This window comes from Mobula hypostoma, chromosome X1 (genome assembly GCF_963921235.1).
Source record: "Mobula hypostoma chromosome X1, sMobHyp1.1, whole genome shotgun sequence".
Taxonomy (NCBI): Eukaryota; Metazoa; Chordata; class Chondrichthyes; order Myliobatiformes; family Myliobatidae; genus Mobula; species Mobula hypostoma.
Window position 1 is genome coordinate 54,689,225 of NC_086128.1, and position 22,581 is coordinate 54,711,805.

The 22,581-nt window shown below is 45.4% G+C and overlaps 1 long non-coding RNA gene across 1 annotated transcript in view; it reads left to right on the forward strand.

Moving 5' to 3' along the window:
• Positions 1-8,008: 8,008 nt before the first annotated feature.
• LOC134340293 (uncharacterized) overlaps positions 8,009-22,581 on the forward strand; it is a 58,982-nt gene continuing 44,409 nt past the window's right edge. Inside the window, exon 1 of the long non-coding RNA XR_010016515.1 lies at positions 8,009-8,140. This is a non-coding gene — a long non-coding RNA (uncharacterized LOC134340293). The remainder of the gene's footprint in view (positions 8,141-22,581) is intronic.

Below are 22,581 nucleotides of genomic sequence, written 5' to 3' on the forward strand. Positions count from 1 at the left end.
GGAAGACAGCAGTATACCGGACACTCAAGGGTGTCAGGGAAGAGAAGTGTGCGCAGTCACAATTACGACAGAGAAAGTACTCCGGAAGCTGAATAGTCTAAAGGTAGATAAATCTCCTGGACCAGATGGAATGCACCCGCGTGTTCTGAAGGAAGTAGCTGTGGAGATTGCAGAGGCATTAGCGATGATCTTTCAAAAGTCGATAGATTCTGGCATGGTTCCGGAGGACTGGAAGATTGCAAATGTCACTCCGCTATTTAAGAAGGGGCAAGGAAGCAAAAAGGAAATTATAGACCTGTTAGCTTGACATCGGTGGTTGGGAAGTTGTTGGAGTCGATTGTCAAGGATGAGGTTACAGAGTACCTGGAGGCATATGACAAGATAGGCAGAACTCAGCATGGATTCCTTAAAGGAAAATCCTGCCTGACAAACCTATTACAATTTTTTGAGAAAATTACCAATAGGCTAGACAAGGGAGACGCAGTGGATGTTGTATATTTGGATTTTCAGAAGGCCTTTGACAAGGTGCCACACATGAGGCTACTTAACAAGATGAGAGCCCATGGAATTACGGGAAAGTTACATACATGGATACGGTGTTGACTGATTGGCAGGAAACAGAGAGTGGGAATAAAGGGATTCTATTCTGGTTGGCTGCCGGTTACCAGTGGTGTTCCACAGGGATCAGTGTTGGGGCCGCTTCTTTTTACATTGTACATCAACGATTTAGATTATGGAATAGATGGCTTTGTGGCTAAGTTTGCTGATGATATGAAGATAGGTGGAGGGGCCGGTAGTGCTGAGGAAACGGAGAGTCTGCAGAGAGACTTGGATAGATTGGAAGAATGGGCAGAGAAGTGGCAAATGAAGTACAATGTTGGAAAGTGTATGGTTATGCGCTTTGGCAGAAAAAATAAACGGGCAGACTATTATTTAAATGGGGAAAGAATTCAAAGTTCTGAGATGCAATGGGACTTGGGAGTCCTCGTACAGGATTCCCTTAAAGTTAACCTCCAGGTTGAATCAGTAGTGAAGAAGGCGAATGCAATGTTGGCATTCATTTCTAGAGGAATAGAGTATAGGAGCAGGGATGTGATGTTGAGGCTCTATAAGGCGCTGGTGAGACCTCACTTGGAGTACTGTGGGCAGTTTTGGTCTCCCTATTTAAGAAAGGATGTGCTGACGTTGGAGAGGGTACAGAGAAGATTCACTAGAATGATTCTGGGAATGAGAGGGTTAACATATGAGGAACATTTGTCCGCTCTTGGACTGTATTCCTTGGAGTTTAGAAGAATGAGGGGAGACCTCATAGAAACATTTCAATTGTTAAAAGGCATGGACAGAGTGGATGTGGCAAAGTTGTTTCCCATGATGGGGGAGTCTAGTACGAGAGGGCATGACTTAAGGATTGAAGGGCGCCCTTTCAGAACAGAAATGCGAAGAAATTTTTTTAGTCAGAGGGTGGTGAATCTATGGAATTTGTTGCCACGGGCAGCAGTGGAGGCCAAGTCATTGGGTGTATTTAAGGCAGAGATTGATAGGTATCTGAGTAGCCAGGGCATCAAAGGTTATGGTGAGAAGGCAGTAGAGTGGGACTAAATAGGAGAAAATGGATCAGCTCATGATAAAATGGCAGAGCAGACTCAATGGGCCAAATGGCCTACTTCTGCTCCTTTGTCTTATGGTCTTATGTAATCCCACACACAAAAAAATTCAACCTTCCCACCTTCCAGAATTGTGGAAAACTAAAAGAATTGCAAACATTCAATATCTTCAGGCAGCATCTGTCAACAGAGAAATATAAGTAATGAGGAGTGGGTGTATGCTAATTGGAGTATGTTTCTCTCATAAACAAAGTGGATTTAGCATTGATTTCCTACCCCCTTTGACTCCATGTCATTTAAATGTCACCCCATTGAATATTCAAGATCTAAGATCACTTATTGTCATTCTTCAGTACATGAGTGTAAACGAGAATGAAACGATTGTTACTGCGGATCTGATGCAGCATAAAAACACATTAAGCATAAAGAACACGATAAATATAAAAGCAGACATGTAAAATACAATGTTCAAGTAACTGTTATATACGAGGGGTGATTGATAAGTTCATGGCCTAAGGTAGAAGGAGTCAATTTTAGAAAACCTAGCACATTTATTTTTCCTACATTTACACACTTAGTCCAGCAGTCGTGGAACATACGGATCCCTTCTTTGTAGAAGTCGGCGTCTTGGACCTCCAGAAGTGATCCACAGCAGGGGTGATTGATAAGTTCGTGGCCTAAGGTAGGAGATGAGTTATTAACATCAAACTTTCTGCATTTTCACTCAAAGAGTTGAAGTGCACATAATGAGAGCTGTATAACTCATCTCCTTCTACCGTAGGCCACGAACTTATCAATCACCCCTGCTGTGGACCAGCTGGAGATCCAAGATGCTCTCGTTACATGCATGTAATGTAATGTGTAATGTGATGTGAGCTGATGTGAGTTCCCATTGAAGGGCTGATCAACCCCTCCACCTTCTCATGCGTGGAGGGGTTGATCAGCCTGACGGTATATATTGAATTATACAGCACCACAGGCACGTTGGATTAGACAATTCAGAATCCAGTTTAATATCACTGGCATATGTTGTGAAATTCATTAACTTTACAGCAGCAGTACAAATGCATGATAAATAGATGTAGAGAAAAAAATGAAATTACAGTAAATATATACACACACACACACACACACACATATATATATCCATTAATTGGGTCCGTTAAAATAAAGAATGCAAAAAAAACTGAAATTTAAAAAAAAGTAGTGAAGTTGTGTTCACAGGCGCAATGTCCATTTAGGAATCGGATGGCAGAGGGGAAGAAGCTGTTCCTGAATCGCTGAGTGTGTGCCTTCAGGCTTCTGTACCTCCTCCCTGATGGTAACAGTGAGAAAAGGGCATGCCCTGGATAATGGACATCACCTTTCTGAGGCATCACTCCTTGAAGATGTCTTGGATACTACTGAGGCCATTGGTCAAGATGGAGCTGACTAATTTTACAACTTTCTGTAGCTTCTTTTGGTCCTGTGCAGTAACCGCTGCCACCCCCGCCCCTGGAACACCAGACAGTGATGCAGCCTGTTAGAATCGTAAACACAAAATAATCTGCAGATGCTGGGGTCAAAGCAACACTCACAACACGCTGGAGGAACTCAGCAGGTCGGGCAGCATCCGTGGAAAAGATCGGTGGACGTTTCAGGCCAGAACCCTTCGTCCGGACTGTAGAGGGAAGGGGCAGAGGCCCTATAAAGAAGGTGGGGGGAGGGTGGGAGGGAGAAGGCTGGTAGGTTCGAGGTGAAAAACCAGTAAGGGGAAAGATAAAGGGGTGGGGGAGGGAAAGCAGGGAGGTGATAGGCAGGAAAGGTGAAGGAGGAATGAGGAAAACACAATGGGTAGTAGAAGGAGGCAGAACCAAGAGGGAGGTGGTAGGCAGCTGGGTGAGGGGGCAGAGTGAAATAGGGATAGAGGAAGGGAGGGGGAGGGAATTACCGGAAATTGGAGAATTCTATGTTCATACCAAGGGGCTGGAGACTACCTAGACGGTATATGAGGTGTTGCTCCTCCAACCTGAGTTTAGCCTCATCATGGCAGTAGAGAGGCCATGTACGGACATATCTGAATGGGAGTGAGAAGCAGAGTTGAAGTGGGTGCCTACTGGGAGATCCTGTCTGTTGTGGCGGATGGAGCAGAGGTGCTCGATGAAGCCGTTCCCCCAATCTGCGTCGGGTTTCACCGATGTAGAGGAGGCCGCACCAGGAGCACCGGATGCAATAGATGACCGCAACAGACTCACAAGTGAAGCGTTGCCTCACTTGGAAGGACTGTTTGGGGCCCTGAATGGTGGCAAGAGAGGAGGTGTAGGGACAGGTATAGCACTTGTGCTAACACGGATAAGTGCTGGGTGGGAGATCCGTGGGGAGGGACGTGTGGATCAGGGAGTCGCGGAGGGACCGATCCCTGCGGAAGGCGGAGAGGGAAAGATGTGCTTAGTGGTGGGGTCCTGTTGAAGGTGGCGGAAGTTGCGGAGGATAATGTGTTGGATCCGGAGGCTAGTGGGGTGGTAGGTGAGGACAAGGGGAACTCTGTCCCTGTTGTGGTGGCGGGAGGATGGGATGAGAGCCGAAGTGCGGGAAATGGAGGAGATGCAGGTGAGGGCATCATTGATGACAGCAGACTTTTGGAGTGTTTTAGGTGACAAACCAATCTCTTCAAACTCTCGTGCCTTCATAGATGCATTGATATGTTGGGACCAGGTTAGATCCTCAGAGATCTTGACACCCAGGAACTTGAAGCTGCTCACTCTCTCCACTCCTCATTCGTTGATGAGGATTGGTTTGTGTTTCCTCGTCTTACCCTTCCTGAGGTTCCCAATCAGGTCTTTTTATCTTACATTAAGTGCGAGCAAGGAGGCCTACAAACCTGACTCAGTTACACCAGTTCTGTCTGGAGGAATGGAACAAAATTCCAGCAATTTACTGTGAGAAGCTTGTGGAAGGCTACCCAAAAGTTTGACCCAAGTTAAACAATTTAAAGACAATGCTACCAAATACTAACAAAGTGTATGTAAACTTCTGACCCACTGGGAAAGTGATGAAAGAAATAAAAGCTGAAATAAATCATTCCCTCTACTATTATTCTGACATTTCACATTCTTAAAATAAAGTAGTGATCCTGACTGACCTAAGACAGGGAATGTTTTCTAGGATTAAATATCAGGAATTGGGAAAAACTGAGTTTAAATGTATTTGGCTCAGGTGTATGTAAATTTCTGACTTCAACTGTACCTTTGGAGACTACAGAGATTTGTTACGTCATCAAAACCTTGGCAAACCTCTGTAGATGTGTGGTGGCAAGTGTGCTGACTGGCTGTGTTATGGCCTGGTATGGGAACACCAATATCTTTGAGCAGAAAATCCAACAAAAGGTAGTGGATTCTGCCCAGTGCACCACGAATAAAACCCTCCCAAACATTGAGCACATCCCTATGAGTCGCTGCAAAGACGCTCACCACCCAGGCCCTGCTCTTTCATCGCTGCTGCCGTCAGGTAGAAGGTACAGGTGCCTCAGGACTCATATCACCAGGTTCAAGAACTGTTACTGCCCCTCTTGTCATGGTCCGGATCGGGGTCCCTTTAAATTTACTTTGTTTATGTAACGATCCGGACCATTGACTCCCTGTTTCCCTTTGGTTCACTGTTTTCCCGTGTCCCTCGGCCTTGGTGATTAGAGGCAATTTACTCTCAGCTGAACCGGTAGTTTATAGTCTCTGGCTTTCAGCCGTTCAGCGTGAGAGCGTTTGCAAAGTCACCAAGGTATGGCGTGCCAATGTCATCTGGCTGGAGCAAGCCAAGTCTCTGCCGAAGCAAGTGCCGGTAAGTCACCTTTCCTCACCGAAGCAACCCTGTCAAGTTACCTCGCCAAAGCGAGCCTGCAAAGTTCCTCACCGAGGTGGGTCCGTCAGTTAACCTGCCGAAGCGAACCAAGAACCGCTGTCTACTGTTCCCGGGCCAAGTCGAGAGCTCGCCACTACCCAGAGGCTCCAAGTCAAGTCCTGGCTCCGGGGGCATCTAAGTACCAAGTCAAGTCCTGGCTCCAGGGGCATCCATGTACCGAGTCAAGTCCCGGTCCTGGCGGCATCCAAGTTCCAAGTAAAGTTCCGGCCCTGGCAGCATCCAAGTTCCGAGTCAAGTCCTGGCCCTGGCGGTCTGTGATTCCTGTCCTACCCCCACCCCCCGTCTGAATCCCTTCTCTGCCCCTCTCGCCTCTAGCCCTCGTCTGCAGCCCTCACCTGCCCCTCGGTCTAGTTCTATCACCGGAGCTAGATAGGTACTGTCTGGTGTTCTTTCGTGTTGGTCTTGTCTTGTCCTCGCCTCCGTGGGGTAAGTCAGGCCGTCTTGCCGTTGCCCTGCGGTGGGGGGGGGGTCATGTCTTGTCGTGTCTTGTCCTCACCTCCGTGGGGTAAGTCAGGCCGTCTTGCCATTGCCCTGCGGGGGTCATGAGTCCCAGCCCTATGTCCTGTACCCAAGGAGGGGTCCTGGCTCTCTGTTCTGCGTGTGAATTCCGGCCCTATGTCCTGTACCCAAGGAGGGGTCCTGGCTCTCTGTACTGTGTGTGAATCCTGGCCCTATGTCCTGTACCCAAGGAGGGGTCCTGGCTCTCTGTACTGTGTGTGAGTCCCGGCCCTATGTCCTGTACCCAAGGAGGGGTCCTGGCTCTCTGTTCTGTGTATGTGTCCATGGTTCCATGTACCTGCTCTCCCGAGACCGAGGCTCTGTTTTCCATGTTCCTCCTCTCCCTAGCCCATGTCATGTCCATGCCTGGTTCTGGGGTCCGAGCCCGAGGCAAGACCCAGGTACTGGGTCCTTGCCCAGTCTCGGGCTCGGAGTCCTTACCCTAGCCTCTTCATGTCTCCTCTAGTTCTGGGATCCAATTCCGAGTCCTAGCCCAAATCCCTAGTCCAAGCCTAGTCGTAGTCCTGAGTCCTTATCCAGTTCGCTACTCCTGCTCCTGCCTTGCTTTCCTGGTATTGAACAATAAACTAAATTTAATTAACCTCACAAGATGTGTCTTGCATTTGGGTCCACCCTTGCTCCCAATGCCCCGCCACTGCGACACTTCTACCATCAGGCTCTTAAACAAAGTGGGTTAAGTCCATTCATTCCACTTCTGGTGTTCCCAAAACCAATGGTCTCATGAGAAGGACTCTTTATCTTGTTATTTCATGCTCGTTTATTTATATTTTCATTTGCACAATTTGTTTTCCATTGATCGTGTTTACAGTGGCTGCTCTACAGATCTGCTAAGTATGGCCGCAGGAAAAGGTTGCATGATGCATTTTACGTTGAACTTAATTCCCGCGTATGTGTTAATAAATAATCGAGATCCAAGAGCACATTCAACTTTAAATGGGAGAGAACTTTATTTTTAAAAGAATACGGAAATCATTTGAATCATTTTAAGTCATGTTCTTGAAATATTCTGTGGCTTCAATTCCAATAGGAGCGGCCCAACGATTGGAGAGCGGAGTCAGAGGAGTCCTGGTGTGATGGTGTTGGCGGGTTTTCCGCCATTTTAGGTGGATGGTGACAACATCGATTGCTTTACTTCGATTCTGCTGATTAACATCTGCAGTGGTTTCTGTGTTTCGGGGTTGTTAATCCGAAGCAGTACACATTTTTATATTATTCTGTGGTGTCTACTTCCACCAATAGGTGCGCAGTAGATTGGAATTAGATTAGATTGGAAGCAGCAGCGGCTTGGCTTGAAAACTCTTCCGACTTTGACTGTTTTTTGATGGCCGCTGACTGTATTTATTGGCAGCCATCCTGCTATTGGATTTCGGAGCTAGACCCGCCTTGATTTTCTGGAGCTGTCATGCAAATGAGTTATGTTAATAATAGTAACCGTACCATGTGATATTGTAACGTTGACGTTACTTATGCTGGGCGGGTCTGTTTTTACAACGCGTGAGAACAGGTTCCAGATACAGTTCAGTATAGTGCGGAAGTAATATAACATCATTTTTTTGCGCGTCAAGTTTCCTTTCCAACCACGAAACAACGCAACGTCAACACAGCCGTTCGCTGCTTTTAAATAGTTCATCATTCACCATTTCGGAATATAGTTGTCTAATGATTGCACATTTCAGGCAATAATTTCACGTTCCATCTCTAACAATATTTTTATTAAAAATGTTAAAACACTTTTAAACTATTTTCAAGGAAACAATTTCGCTATTGTTCCAAGATTAATTTGAAATATTGGCAGTTTATATAAGAAAATAAAAGACTGAATGTACTCAGGCGCAGAGTGACACTGAGAGGAATGGGGGAGAGGGAGAAAGTGAGAGAGACACAGTTGGTTGGATTTGTGCCATGTTAGTTAAGAGACTTCAAATAAGGAATTATGGAGGTGATCGAGAGAGTATGTCAACGACAGACATTTGACAGAGAGACGATATCTTACTAGCTCTTCTTTCCGTTAATCCTGACGAAGGGTCTCGGCCCGAAACGTCGACTGTACCTCTTCCTATAGATGCTGCCTGGCCTGCTGTGTTCACCAGCAACTTTGATGTGTGTTGAATGAAATAAACAAGGTAGGTGACTAATAATTTCAATGCATGTGTGAATGAATAGTTGACTTCAAAGACCACATTGAACTTTAAACTGGCTAGAAATTTATTTTGAAAGGAAGGTGGAACGCACTGGTATAATTTCAAGTCATCTCCTTGATAGCTTAAAGGTGGATTTAGCTTCTAACAGTAGAGTGCCAATGCCTGGAGAGCGGAGTGGAATCACAGCAATCCTGCTTTGAAGATGCTTGCGGGTTCTCCAGCCGCTGGCGTGGCGCTCGCAAGTTTGCTTCGTACCGATTCAGCTGAATAATGTCTTCACAAGCTTCCGAACCTTCCGGCTTCGCTTCTTGGAATCGATATTCTGATCAATAAGAAGGACACCGCCTTGTGACTCTGTAATATGGACAATAGTTGGGCTGCGGTAAAATATGTTAATACATGCTCGTCCTCATACAACGTGACAGAGTTCTGATGCAGTTCGTCTCACGCCCTTATTTTGTCCGTCAGAGACGGGGTGGCAGGGGGGTGGAGGGGTGCTGCATTTTCCGGTAAAAATATCGCGTTACATTTCATACAAATGAGGCTATATTGTGTTTAGGGGATAGAAAAAGATACTTGACCACAGTTGTTCGTCCAAAACAGTGTTCATTCTTAAATTATTCTGCGGGTTAAAAAGTCCAGCTATATAGTCATAGTCATACTTTATTGATCCCGAGGGAAATTGTTTTTCGTTACAGTTGCACTATAAATAATTAAATAGTAATAAAACCGTAAATAATTAAATAGTAATATGTAAATTATGCCAGGAAATAAGTCCAGGACCAGCCTATTGGCTCAGGCTGTCTGACCCTTCAAGGGAGGAGGCATCGACTGGGTATTATTAGACTAGAAGTACAGGCGTCCTGGTTGAAAGCTTTTCAGAATACTCTTGCTTTTTTGAGGGTAGTGATTGTATTTCTTCGCAGTGTTCCTGCTATTGGGTTTCATGGCCAGCAACTGATCCCGCCGACTTGACTTTCCGGAGCTATTATACGGATGAGTCATGTTAATAACATTAACCGTTTCAGGTGACACAGTAATGTTGACGTTACCTTTTCTTTTGACAACGTGAGAGAGTAGGTCCCAGATGCAGTTCAGCACAATGCGGAGGTCATAAACAGCATTTTTTTTGTCGTTCCCCAAGTTCCTGTTTCAACCACTGAACGACACAATGTGTATATTAACCCAGCCGCTCGCAGTTAATAGTTCATAGAAACATAGAAAACCTACAGCACAATACAGGCCCTTCGGCCCACAACGCTGTGCCGAACATGTCCTTACCTTAGAAATTACTAGGGTTACCCATTGCCCTCTATTTTACTAAGCTCCATGCACCTATCCAGGAGTCTCTTAAAAGACCCTATCGTATCCGCCTCCACCACCGTTGCCGGCAGCCCATTCCACGCATTCACCAGTCTGCGTTAAAAAAACACGCCTGACATCTCCTCTGTACCTACTTCCAAGCACACTAAAACTGTAACCTCTCGTGCTAGCCCTGGGAAAAAGCCTCTGACTATCCACACGATCAATGCCTCTCATCATCTTATACACCTCTATAAGGTCACCTCTCATCCTCCGCAGCTCCAAGGAGAAAAGGCCGAGTTCACTCAACCTGTTTTCATAAGGCATGCTCCCCAATCCAGGCAACATCCTTGTAAATCTCCTTTGCACCCTTTCTATGGTTTCCACATCTTTCTTGTAGTGAGGTGACCAGAACTGAGCACAGTACTCCAAGTGGGGCCTGACCAGGGTCCTCTCGGCTCCTAAACTCAATCCCATGATTGATGAAGGGCAATACACCGTATGCTTTCTTAACAACAGAGTCAATCTGAGCAGCTACTTTGAGCGTCCTATAGACTCAGGCCCCAAGATCCCTCTGATCCTCCACACTGCAAAGAGTCTTACCATTAATATTATATTCTGCTATCATATTTGACCTACCACAATGAACCACTTCACACTTAACTGGGTTGAACTCCATCTGCCACTTCTCAGCCCAGTTTTGCATCCTATCAATGTCCCACTGTAACCTCTGACAGCCCTCTACACTATCCACAACACCCCCAACCTTTGTCATCAGCAAGTTTACTAACCCATCCCTCCACTTCCTCATCCAGGTCATTTATAAAGATAGGTGACGTTGTGGATAATGAAGTAGGTTTTTCAAAGCTTGCAGAGAGATTTAGGCCAGTTAGAAGAGTGGGCTGAAAGATGGCAGATGGAGTTTAATGCTGATAAATGTGAGGTGCTACATTTTGGTAGGACTAATCAAAATAGGACATACATGGTAAATGGTAGGGCATTGAAGAATGTAGTAGAACAGAGGGATCTAGGAATAATGGTTCATAGTTCCCTGAAGGCGGAATCTCATGTGGATAGGGTGGTGAAGAAAGCTTTTGGTATGCTGGCCTTTATAAATCAGGGCATTGAGTAGAGGAGTTGGGATGTAATGTTAAAATTGTACAAGGCATTGGTAAGGCCAAATTTGGAGTATTGTGTACAGTTCTGGTCACCGAATTATAGGAAAGATGTCAAAATAGAGAGTACAGAGAAGATTTACTAGAATACTACCTGGATTTCAGCACCTATGTTACAGGGAAAGGTTGAACAAGTTGGGCCTTTATTCTTTGGAGCATAGAAGGTTGAGGGGGGACTTCATAGAGGTATTTAAAATTATGAGGGGGATAGATAGAGTTGACGTGGATAGGCTTTTTCCATTGAGAGTAGGTGTGATTCAAACAAGAGGACATGAGTTGAGAGTTAGGGGGCAAAAGTTTAGGGGTAACATGAGGGGGAACTTCTTTACTCAGAGAGTGGTAGCCGTGTGGAACGAGTTTCCAGCAGAAGTGGTAGAGGCAGGTTTGATATGGTCATTTAAATTAAAATTGGATAGCTATATGGACAGGCAAGGAATGGAGGGTTATGGGCTGAGTGCAAGTCAGTGAGACTAGGTGAGAGTAAACGTTCAGCATGGACTAGAAGGGCTGAGATGGCCTGTTTCCATGCTGTAATTGTTATATGGTTATAATGGGTCTCAGAGGCATACCAACCTCCATGACCCACTTACAACCACTTTTTGCCCTCTGTGGGCAAGCCATTTCTGGATCCACAAAGCAATGTCCCCTTGGATCCCATGCCTCCTTACTTTCTCAGTAAGCCTTGCATGGGGTACCTTATCAAATGCCTTGCTGAAATCCATATACACTACATCTACTACTCTACCTTCAATGTGTTTCATCACATCCTCAAAAAAATTCAATCACGACCTGCCTCTGACAAAGCCATGCTGACTATTCCTAATCATATTATGCCTCTCCAAATGTTCATAAATCCTGCCTCTCAGGATCTTTTCCATCAATTTACCAGCCACTGAAGTAAGACTCACTGGTCTATAATTTCCTAGGCTATCTCTACTCTCTTTCTTGAAAAAGGGAACAATATCCGCATCCCTCCAATCCTCCGGAACCTCTCCCGTCCCCATTGATGATGCAAAGATCATTGCCAGAGGCTCAGCAGTCTCCTCCCTCACCACCCACAGTAGCCTAGGGTGCATCTTGTCCGGTCCTGGAGACTTATCCAACATGATGCTTTCCAAAAGCTCCAGCACATCCTCTTTCTTAATGTCTATGCGCTCAAGCTTTTCAATCCACTGTCAGTCATCCATACAATCGCCAAGATCTTTTTCCATAGTGAATACTGAAGCAAAGTATTCATTAAGTACCTCTGCCATCTCCTCCGGTTCCATACACACTTTCCCACTGTCACACTTGATAGGTCCTATTCTCTCCAAGTCTTATCCTTTTGCTCTTCACATACTTGTAGAATGCCTTGGGGTTTTTCTTAATCCTGCTTGCCAAGACCTTCATGGCCCCTTCTGGCTCTCCTAATTTCATTCTTAACCTTCTTCCTGCTAGCCTTATAATCTTCTAGATCTCTATCATTACCTAGCTTTTTGAACCTTTCGTAAGCTTTCCTTTTCTTCTTGACTAGATTTTCAACAGCCTTTGTACACCACGGTTCCTGTACCCTCCCATCATTTCCCTGTCTCATTGAAACATACCTATTGAAACTCCACACAAATATCCTCTGAACATTTGCCACATTTCTGCCGTACACTTCCCTGAGAACATCTGTTCCCAATTTATGCTTCCAAGTTCCTGCCTGATAGCTTCACATTTCCCCTTACTCCAAGTAAATGCTTTCCTAACTTGTCTGTTTCTATCCTTTTTACCCTTTCAGATTACATTTCATCTAACAATTGCTCCTTCCGGGCAACGATTTGTCATGACATTTATTTAACCAATATTTGGTGTTTGAAGTTTTAAAACAGTTTCACGCTACATTTTTGTTTCTGAAGTGTTGCGTATCCTGGGACTGCATGGCATTATGCAGTAATCAGCACCTCTAAACACTTTTACACCAGGTCGCCTCTGAGTCATTGGACTGGTATTGGTAGAAGCTCAATGTTCAGGGAGATGTATTTCGACTACAAGTTTCTACTTCATTGAAAGCTCAAGGTGTTCCCGGAAGTTGATTACTCGTTCACACATACAGTATATTGTAGTTATTAATGAACTGGGCCAACTACGTAGTTTATTTCAGAAAGGTTCTGAATTTGACTGTAGCGTACCTCTTTCTCGTTATCACCCAGTTTCTCATATAGACTCTTAAATGAAGATGACAAAAACCTGAGCATCCTGCTTTTCCTTCTTTTTCCTCCCTGTCCCTCCACCCCTCCCCCATGGGCTGTATTTTGCTTCTTGTTGATGAAATCACCTGGTTTCCTTGGCTGCGTAAATTGAGGGAATACACACTCCGGTCCTGCCAAACCCGTGAGTTTGAGACCTCAAACCTCAAACCCCGGTTTGTGTGGATACTGTGTAATTTACTACCCTGTTACAACTCAGTGCCAAGAAATAACAGACAGCACACTGCATACAATTAAAGGAATTATATTTCTGAATCTTACTTAACTAAAGGGTTAGTAAAGAAAAGAAAGAATACAAAGGGTCCATTCAAAAGAACAATCAAATGTGCACACATTGGAGCTCATCTTGAACTTGTCTGTCACTCACACCTCGTTCCGCGTGAAAGCACACACCACCTTCCGAGATTGAAAACCTGACTGAGTGGTGCCACAACAACAACCAAAAATTACAATTAAGTGCCATTATAATAAGGCACTGCAGCACCTCCACTTTCTTAGAAGTTTGTGAAGATCTGCACGTCATCTAAAAATTTCACAAACATCTATGGATACACAGTGGAGAGTATACTGACTGGTTGTACCACGGCCTGGTATGGACACACCAATGCCCAAGAATAGAAAAACCCACAAAAGGTAGTAGATACAGCCCAGTCCATCATAGGTAAAGCCCTCCTCACCACTACACACATCTACAAGGAATGCTGTTGCAGGAAAGCAGCACCGATCATCGAGGACCCCTACCATCCAGGCCATGCTCTTTTCTCACTGCTACCATCAAGGAGGTACAGGAAACACCATGTTCAGGAATAGTTATTACCCCTCAACCATCAGGCTTCTGAACCAAAGTGGATAATGTCACTCACCTCAACACTGAGCTGAGTCCATAACCTATGGACTCGCTTTCAAGGACTCAGTAAGTCATGTTCTCAATATTAATTAATACTTATATATCTATTAATTAATATTGAGAACACGAGTTTTTGAGTCCATGAAGGATACTTTTAGATCTATTATTATTATTTAGTTTTTCTTTCTGTATTTACACAATTTGTTGTCTTTTGCACATTGGCTGCTTTGTCCATCCCTGTTTGTGGGTAGTTTTTCATTGATTCTGTTGTGTTTCACTGTGTTTATTGTGAATACCCACAAGAAGATGAAACTCAGGTTAGTATATGGTGACATATAGGCTTCTAACAGCGATTCAATATACATTTAGCAGCAAGCAGAGCCGAGGGACGGAGGAAAAAATAGAAACTTTAGAAAACCTACAGCACAATACAGGCCCTTCGGCCCACAAAGCTGTGCCGAACATGTCCTTACCTTAGCATTTACCTAGGGTTACCTATAGCCCTCTATTTTTCTGAGCTCCATATACTTGGCCAGGGGTCTCTGAAAAGACCCTGTCGTATCCGTCTCCACCACTGTCACCGCCAGCCCATTCCACGCACTCACCATTCTCTGCGTAAAAAAACGTACCCCTGATATCTCCTCTGTACCTACTTCCAAGCACCTTAAAACTGTGCCCTCTCATGCTAGCCATTTCAGCCCTGGGAAAAAGCCTCTGACTATCCACACGATCAATACTTCTCATCATCTTGCACTCCTCCATTGCACCCTTTCTATGGTTTCCACATCCTTGCTGTAGTGAGGCAACCCAGAACTGAGTACTGTACTCCAAGTGGGGTCTGACCAGGGTCCTATACAGCTGCAACATTACCTCTCAGCTCCTAAACTCAATCCCACAATTGATGAAGGCCAATGCTCTGTATGCCTTCTTAACCACAGAGTCAACCTGCGTAGCAGCTTTGAGTGTCCTATGGACTCGGAACCCAAGATCCCCCTGATCCTCCACACTGCCAAGAGTCTGACCATTAATACAATATTCTGCCATCATATTTGACCTACCAAAATGAACCACCGCACACTTATCTGAGTTGAACTCCATCTGCCACTTCTCAGCCCAATTTTGCATCTTATCAGTGTCCCACTGTAACCACTGACAACCCTCCAAACTATCCACAACACCCCCAACCTTTGCGTCATTAGCAAATTTACTAACCCATCCCAACACTTCCTCATCCAGGTCATTTATAAAAATAATGAAGAGTAGGGGTCCCAGAACAGATCCCTGAAGCACACCACTGGTGTCCGACCTCCATGTAGAATATGACCCGTCTACAACCACTCTTTGCCTTCTGTGGGCAAGCCAGTTCTGGATCCACAAAGCAATGTCCCCTTGGTTCCCATGCCTCCTTACTTTCTCACTAAGCCTTGCATGGGGACCTTGTCAAATGCCTTGCTGAAATCCATATACACTACATCTACTGCTCTACCTTCATCAATGTGTTTAGTCACATCCTCAAAAAATTCAATCAGGCTCGTAAGGCACGACTTACCTTTGACAGAGCCATGCTATTCCTAATCATATTATGCCTCTCCAAATGTTCATAAATCCTGCCTCTCAGGATCTTCTCCATCAACTTACCAGCCACTGAAGTAAGACTCACTGGTCATAATTTCCTGGACTAACTACTCTCCTTCCTGAATAAGGGAACAACATCTGCAACCCTCCAATCCTCCAGATCCTCTCCTGTCCCCATTGATGATGCAAAGATCATCGCCAGAGGATCAGCAATCTCCTCCCTCACCTCCTGCAGTAGCCTGGGGTACATCTCATCCGTCCCAGAGATTTATCCAACTTGATGCTTTCCAAAAGCTCCAGCACATCCTCTTTCTTAATGCCTATATGCTCAAGCTTTTCAATCCACTGTCAGTCATCCCTACAATCGCCAAGATCTTTTTCCACAGTGAATACTGAAGCAATGTATTCATTAAGTACCTCTGCCATCTCCTCCAGTTCCATACACACTTTTCCACTGTCACACTTGATTGGTCCTATTCTCTCACATCTTATCCTCTCGCTCTTCACATACTTGTAGAATGCCTTGGGGTTTTCCTTAATCCTGTCTGCCAAGGCCTTCTCATGGCCCCTTCTGGCTCTCCTAATTTCTTTCTTAAGCTCCTTCTTGCTAGCCTTATAATCTTCTAGATCTCTATCATTACCTAGTTTTTTAAACCTTTCATAAGCTCTTCTTTTCTTCTTGATTAGATTTGCAATAGCCTTTGTACACCACGGTTCCTCTACCCTACCATCCTTTCCCTGTCTCATTGGAACGTACCTATGCAGAACTCCAAGCAAATATCCCCTGAACATTTGCCACATTTCTTCCGTACATTTCCCTGAGAAAATCTGTTCCTAATTTATAAAAGTGTCTATCTTTCTACTTGTAATTGACAAAGATGCTTTGGACATCTATAGCAACTTTCAAGTTTATGAGACAGCCTTGATATACCACCTGTGTAACACTGGTCTTATCGCGTGTGAATAGTCGCCACACTCTGAGAAAATCAAATTACACTAGGTGCTAGTAGGCCATCAGAAGATTCTGGTATTGGAAGGAGGCCTATGGAAACCTTTTGTTTATAAGAAAAAAAATATGTACAGTTAAAAAATACACGTGGACTAAGATGTTAACTGTCCTGTGCGATCACCAGTGGGATCATCAGTTGATCTGCCACCTGTCTTCAGGAGTATCGGCCCGCTTATGATCAAGACTCCCTCGAGGTGGTGGGCCAGCAGTGCTAAAGCACCACCTCCCACTGGTGAGCTTAAAAACTTGGCATCTGCCTCTATCAGAGTTGTTGGTCACTTCCATCCAACAGATAGTCTGCTCTTCAGGTGTCTATACAACTACTGAAGGGTTTGCAAAATATGTATACACTGTCTGACTATCTGCCCCCCTGGACATACTTGGTCCACACCCATGCTGATCCTTTCTCTGCTGCCTCAGCTACATCCCTGCTGGTTGACTTGATCTCTCTTCTAGTGAAGCCAAGGTCACGCAGCCACGTCTGGAGAGTGAATGCAATAAACCCACAGCAGCCTACTTCGAATGGATAGCATGAGACCTTCCACCCTCTGTCTCTGCACTCTGATCTTAATTCTGCATACTTGGTTAACTTGCGCTCATGGGCTTCATCGATGTTGTCTTCCCAGGGGACTGTGAGTTCAGCAATAACCACTTCTTTACTGGTGTCAGACCATATGATTATATCTGGACGCAATGTTGTGAAAGCTACTTGCTCCGGGAAACTGCCTTTCCCATCCAGGTCGGCCTTGACACACCAGTCATTGGCTGAAGAAAGTATGCTTGATCGTGAGCCTGTGCTGTACACCCTTGACTTGGAGCCTTCTTTCACAAATGATAAGCGATGTTCTGTGCAGCATGGGGCATGAGATAAGTCGTGCTGCAGTACTCTCTGCTCAACCGCTTCTGTTACAACTTTGAGAACGTTGTTATGTCTCCAAGTGTACATGCCGCTGGAAAGATTGACTCTGCATGCACTCAAGATATGTTGAAGTGTTCCCTTCTCGCCACAAGCAGCACACCTGTCTGTCTTATCTTCATACCAGGTGCTGAGGTTGGCAGGTGTTGGGAGCAGATCGTACGCTGCTCTGCATAGAAAAGAAATGCGGAGCGGTTCCATCTGCCACAGAACATTCCTAGATAGATGTCGTTGTTCAACACTTTCCCACCGGGTCCAAGCCCCTTGTTTGGTCAGGCCAGCTGTTTTAGTTAAGCTCTTCTCCTCTTCTACCTCTCCTACTTCTTGTGTTACAAGCTCATGGCGCTCCTTACCTGTAGAAGATGACCACCACTTGTGGGTTGTCCACCCAAGTCCCTGGCGGCCTAGCTGGATAGCCCCAACCGTCTCCTTGTGCTTCAATCTAGACTCTGCCTCATCAACTGCTACACGGGCTGATCGCTTCCTGCCTGATCTCACATCCGGCTGGGTGTTCTTGATGACAGGGCCTTTTGAGTCTCGAAGCATCAAGAATGTTCTTACCTTGGCTACCTTGACCTCAACAAGGGATTGCACTGGGATGGTAAGCTTTGTCTGGCTACTGTGGATTGCAACATTGGTGAGGCTGCTCGGTACTCCAAGCCACTTCTTCACATACTTGTTGATCTTCCGTTCCATTGCCTCAACATGGGACATTGCCACTTCATAGACAGTTAGTGGCCACATTATACGTGGCATCAGTCCCTACTGCAAGCACCACAACTTCAACTTGCCAGGCAAGCCACACTTGTTAACAGACATCATACCTCTGCTGATCTGTTCTCCTGTCTCTTGAACCCTCTTGGTTTCTCTCAGCTCCTCTGTGTACCATCGCCCGAGGCTCTTAACTGGTCGGTCCTGAATGGATGGAATTGCCTCTCCACAAAGGGTGAAATGAAAGTCAACCAGCTTTCCTCTCCTAAGAACAAGGCTCCTTGACTTCTTGGTCTTGAACTTTATTCTTCCCCAATCCATTAGCTCCTCGAGTCTAGATAGTACATTTTCCACTGCCTCCGTGCTGGGTCCCAGAAGGGTAACTTCATCCATGAACACTCGTATTGGTGGTAACTCCGCTCCGCCATCAAGTGCGACACCTGGTACCACTGATTCTGCAGCCCTCACAATGACCTCCATGGCTAACACAAAAAGGATGGGTGTAATTGCACATCCCATTGGGATTCCAACATCCAAGCTCTGCCACCTAGTTGTAAACTGCTGAGTGGAAAACCTCATCTGGAAATCGTTGTAGTACTGCATAACAAAGTTCCTCACCTTAACAGGAATCCATAGGAATTCCATTGCAAACTCAATCAGGACATGGGGAACAGAACCATATGCATTTGCCAGATCAAGACAAACTACAGCCAGATTTCCTCTCAACCTTTTCGACTCCTGGATGGTATGCCATATCATACTAGAATGTTCAAGGCATCCTGGGAAGCCAGGTATTCCTGCCTTCTGCACAGATGTATTTACCAATCCATTCTCTATCACAAATGAAGATATTCTTTCTGCCAGAATGCCAAACGTAATCTTCCCCTCTAAATTCAGGAGTGAAATTGGTCGGAACTGATTCAATGTAGAAGAATTCTCTTCCTTCGGGATGTATACTCCTTCAGCCTCACTCCATGACAAAGGAACAACACCTTGTCTCCACACCACCTTTAACAATTTCCACAAGTATTTCCTCAGCTGTTCACACTTCTTGAACACCTTATACAGCACTCCATTAGGTCCTGGCACTGAGCCTGACCTTGCCTTTCTGATGAACCTTTCAACTTCTGCCAGTTTGGGTTCTGACAGATCGAACTTCACTCCTGGCTTGGTAGGCTTCACAAGCCCTGAAATGTCAAGCAAAGGAGTCTCCCGCTGTTTGTTAGAGTAAGTGCTTGCCAGGTGATCCTCAAGTTCTTGTCGAGAAATGTTAAGCTGCCCGCTCTTACTTTGTTCAAACAGTTTCTTTGTGAACTCGTGAGGGTTCTCAAAGAATGACTTTCTTGCCTTCTCTCACTTCTTTCTCTTTTTATGTTGTGACTCTGCACGACGGAGTGATGCTAACTTTATTTGAAAATGCTCTCGGAGATCAGCAAGCCCTGGCTTGTCACCCTCACTTGCTGCCTTCCACCTCTGTCTCAACGATCTAAACTCTCTCCTCAACCTACTAGTCTCCTTCTGGCACCTGCTTGGTTGCTGTGTAGGCTTTGCTTTCTTCAACTCAACCAAACCAAACCTGTACTTTCCAACATCGTAAATCATATCGCCCATCACTTCCAACTTTCTTTGATGTTCCCCTGACAGTGTTCTCCAACATCATACTGATATCCTCATCAAATACACACCAAGCCTTCTCATCTGCCATTGCTGGCCACTTGACCTTCCTCTTCTTCTCTACCTCCACACCATCGCCATCATGCGAAGGATCTACCTGGGGACTGTGGTCTGAAACCTGACCTGGGTTATCTCTCGTCTGACCTGGAGTATGATGACGCTCTCCAGAGCGAATCGCTGTGGCTTGTGAATCAGTGGTTGAAAAGACCACATCATCTGTGCTTGGTGAAGTAATCTCATCTTCATCCACTGGGATGGAATAGCACTTCAACTTTGCTTGGTGGACTCATAAACCTTTAATGCTGGAAAACGCTCTCCCACACCAACACACTGGACACTCAGAGCCTCTTATCCTAGCTCTTGGTCGTAGTCATTCCCTGTAATTAACTGTATCAGTCCAATTGGGTCCATCATTCTCCCTCCCTCTTGGAGGACCCCGAGGGTATGTTTCTCCGTGTAAACTAGAAGCTTCAAGAGGTGGGTGCTCTTTTGAGCTGGTGCCCGGACTGCCAATCCTAACACCCCCAGTGCCAGTCTTTCCTGGCTGTCCGCTGTCTCTCCACGCTGTCACCGGACTATTCCCGGTTGCCAACCAGACTATTCCTGGTAGTCACTGGTGTCCAGAACAAAAGAGTTAAAAAATATTTACGAGAGCAAGAACAATTCCAACTTCCAACATTCTGTTCAAGTTCCAAATCTTAGATATCAAACCACAACAAATTCCTATTTAATTTTAATCAATGAGGTTCCTTTATTACTCTAATTTAACTAAGTAGATCTAGTGTTATTCCCTATTTAAAAGTTTACAGACTACCAAATATATTTAGAAAACCAAATATAATTCCCATTCTCAATTATAGTTAACTTCAGTTTCAATTCCAGGCAGTATATCTACAAGTTTAAATTCAAATTCAAAAATTATATATCTATACAGCTTAACTCCTCGCATGGACAATTCTCCAACTGTCATAACGGGGGGCACTGGGAGCGGACCCAAATGCAAGGCACAGACACTGAGGTACTAGGAACTGGGCTGGACTGGAGTTAGGGAGGTGACTAGACGCAGACTAGGAGCTGGGACAAGAACACAGACATGGGCTAGGACATTGGCTAGGCAAGCGGGACCAGGACCAGGAACTGGGAACTAGGAGCCTGGGCTTGGACTCAGAGCCAGAGACTGGACAAGGACCCAGAACCTGGGACTTGACTAGGGCTCAGACCCAGACCCTGACCCCAGAATTAGGCGAGGACATGACATGGCTACAGGACTGAATATGGCTTGGGTTCTTCAAGAGTTGGATATGTACTCCAAGCCAGAGACTGGGCAAGGACCCAGAACCTGGGTCTTGACTCAGACTTGACTCCAGAACTAGGTAAACACATGACATAGTCTTGGGAGACAGGAACCTCGGAGCCTTGGACTTGAGAGACAGGAACATGGAACACAGTGCCGGGACCCTTCCTTGGGAGCAGGACATAGGGCTGGGACTCATACACAGAATGCTGAAAATGACAAGACAGTTCCCAACACAAGGTAGCGGCAAACAACCAGACCTACCTAGTGAAGGCGTGGACATAGAGACGGTTCCCAACACAAGGTAGCAGCAACCAGCCAGACCTACCTAGCAAAGGCATGGACACAGAGACAGTTCTCAACACAAGGTAGCAACAAACAGTCAGACCTACCTAGCAAAGGCGAGGACACAAAGAGACAGTTCCAAACAACAATAGATAGTTTCTTATCTTGACACAGCAAGGCTCTGGTCTAGCTCCAGCAGCAGAACTTGACAGCAAAACAGCCAAGGCTTCAGAAGGAAGAGGAAGAGAAGGGAACAGTCCAGCCTCAGGGTAACAGCAAAGACAGCCTGGCTTACCCCACAAAGGGGAGGACAGGATACTGACAAGACAAACCAGCACCCACACTGTCTGTCTGTATCTTGTTTTACGGCGGTTGGCATCCAGCTTAATGGTGCATTACCGCCACCCTCTGCTCCAGAATGTGCAATAGACGTACATTCTAAATCCCTTCACCCAATCTCACACACACACACACACAAACCTACACTTCACCCTCCCATCTTTGACCATCCTAGTATCCTATTCCTGTTTATTCGTCATATTCTATAAGAAACTCCTGTACCCCTTAAAAACGCTAAAAATACCCGGACTTGTGCTCTCTCACCCATGCCCAGCAACCCTTTTAATGTGAATTCCTGCACCCCCAACTCCCTTAATTTATTTCTCATCATCTCTCTCTGTATCCCATACTTCCTGCAACTCAGAACTACATGTTCTACTGACTCCTCTTCCTGACATTCCTCACACAATCCTGTCTGGTGTTTCCCTATCATTTTCAATGTTTTGTTTAATGCACGGTGCCCCAGCCTTAACCTAGTCCACACAGTTTCCTCTCTTCTGTTTCCATTACCTACCCTAGTACCTGCAACACTCTTTTGTATTTGATATAAATGCCTCCCTTTCCCCTCCCTGTCCCATCTTTCTTGCTACATTCGGTTGACTTTTTCCCAGATTGCACACTTATCCTCTGCTTTACTGATACTAATGTGCATTTCCACATTTTCTTTCTTTAACGCCCTCTTTGCCAACTCATCCACCCTCTCATTCCCCTTCACCCCTACATGTGCTGGAACCCATAAATTTTACCTGACCTCCCTGATTTGCAATTCTTGTAACTAACTGAAGGACTTCATAAAGTACATCTTGCCGACTGTTTGTGTGAAAAGACCTTAAACTTGCTAGAACTGAGGATGAATCTGAACATATCAATGCTTTGGCTTGTCTGGCTTTCTGCACCCATTGCAACGCAACCAACACTGCCAGCATCTCCACTGTAAACACCCCTAACTTATTAGATGTTCTTCTGCTGATTCCAATTTCTTTTGCTGGTATTACCACCCCAAACCCTGTCACTCCTGTTTCAGGTTCCTTCGCACCATCCGTATAAATGTGAGTATAATCACTA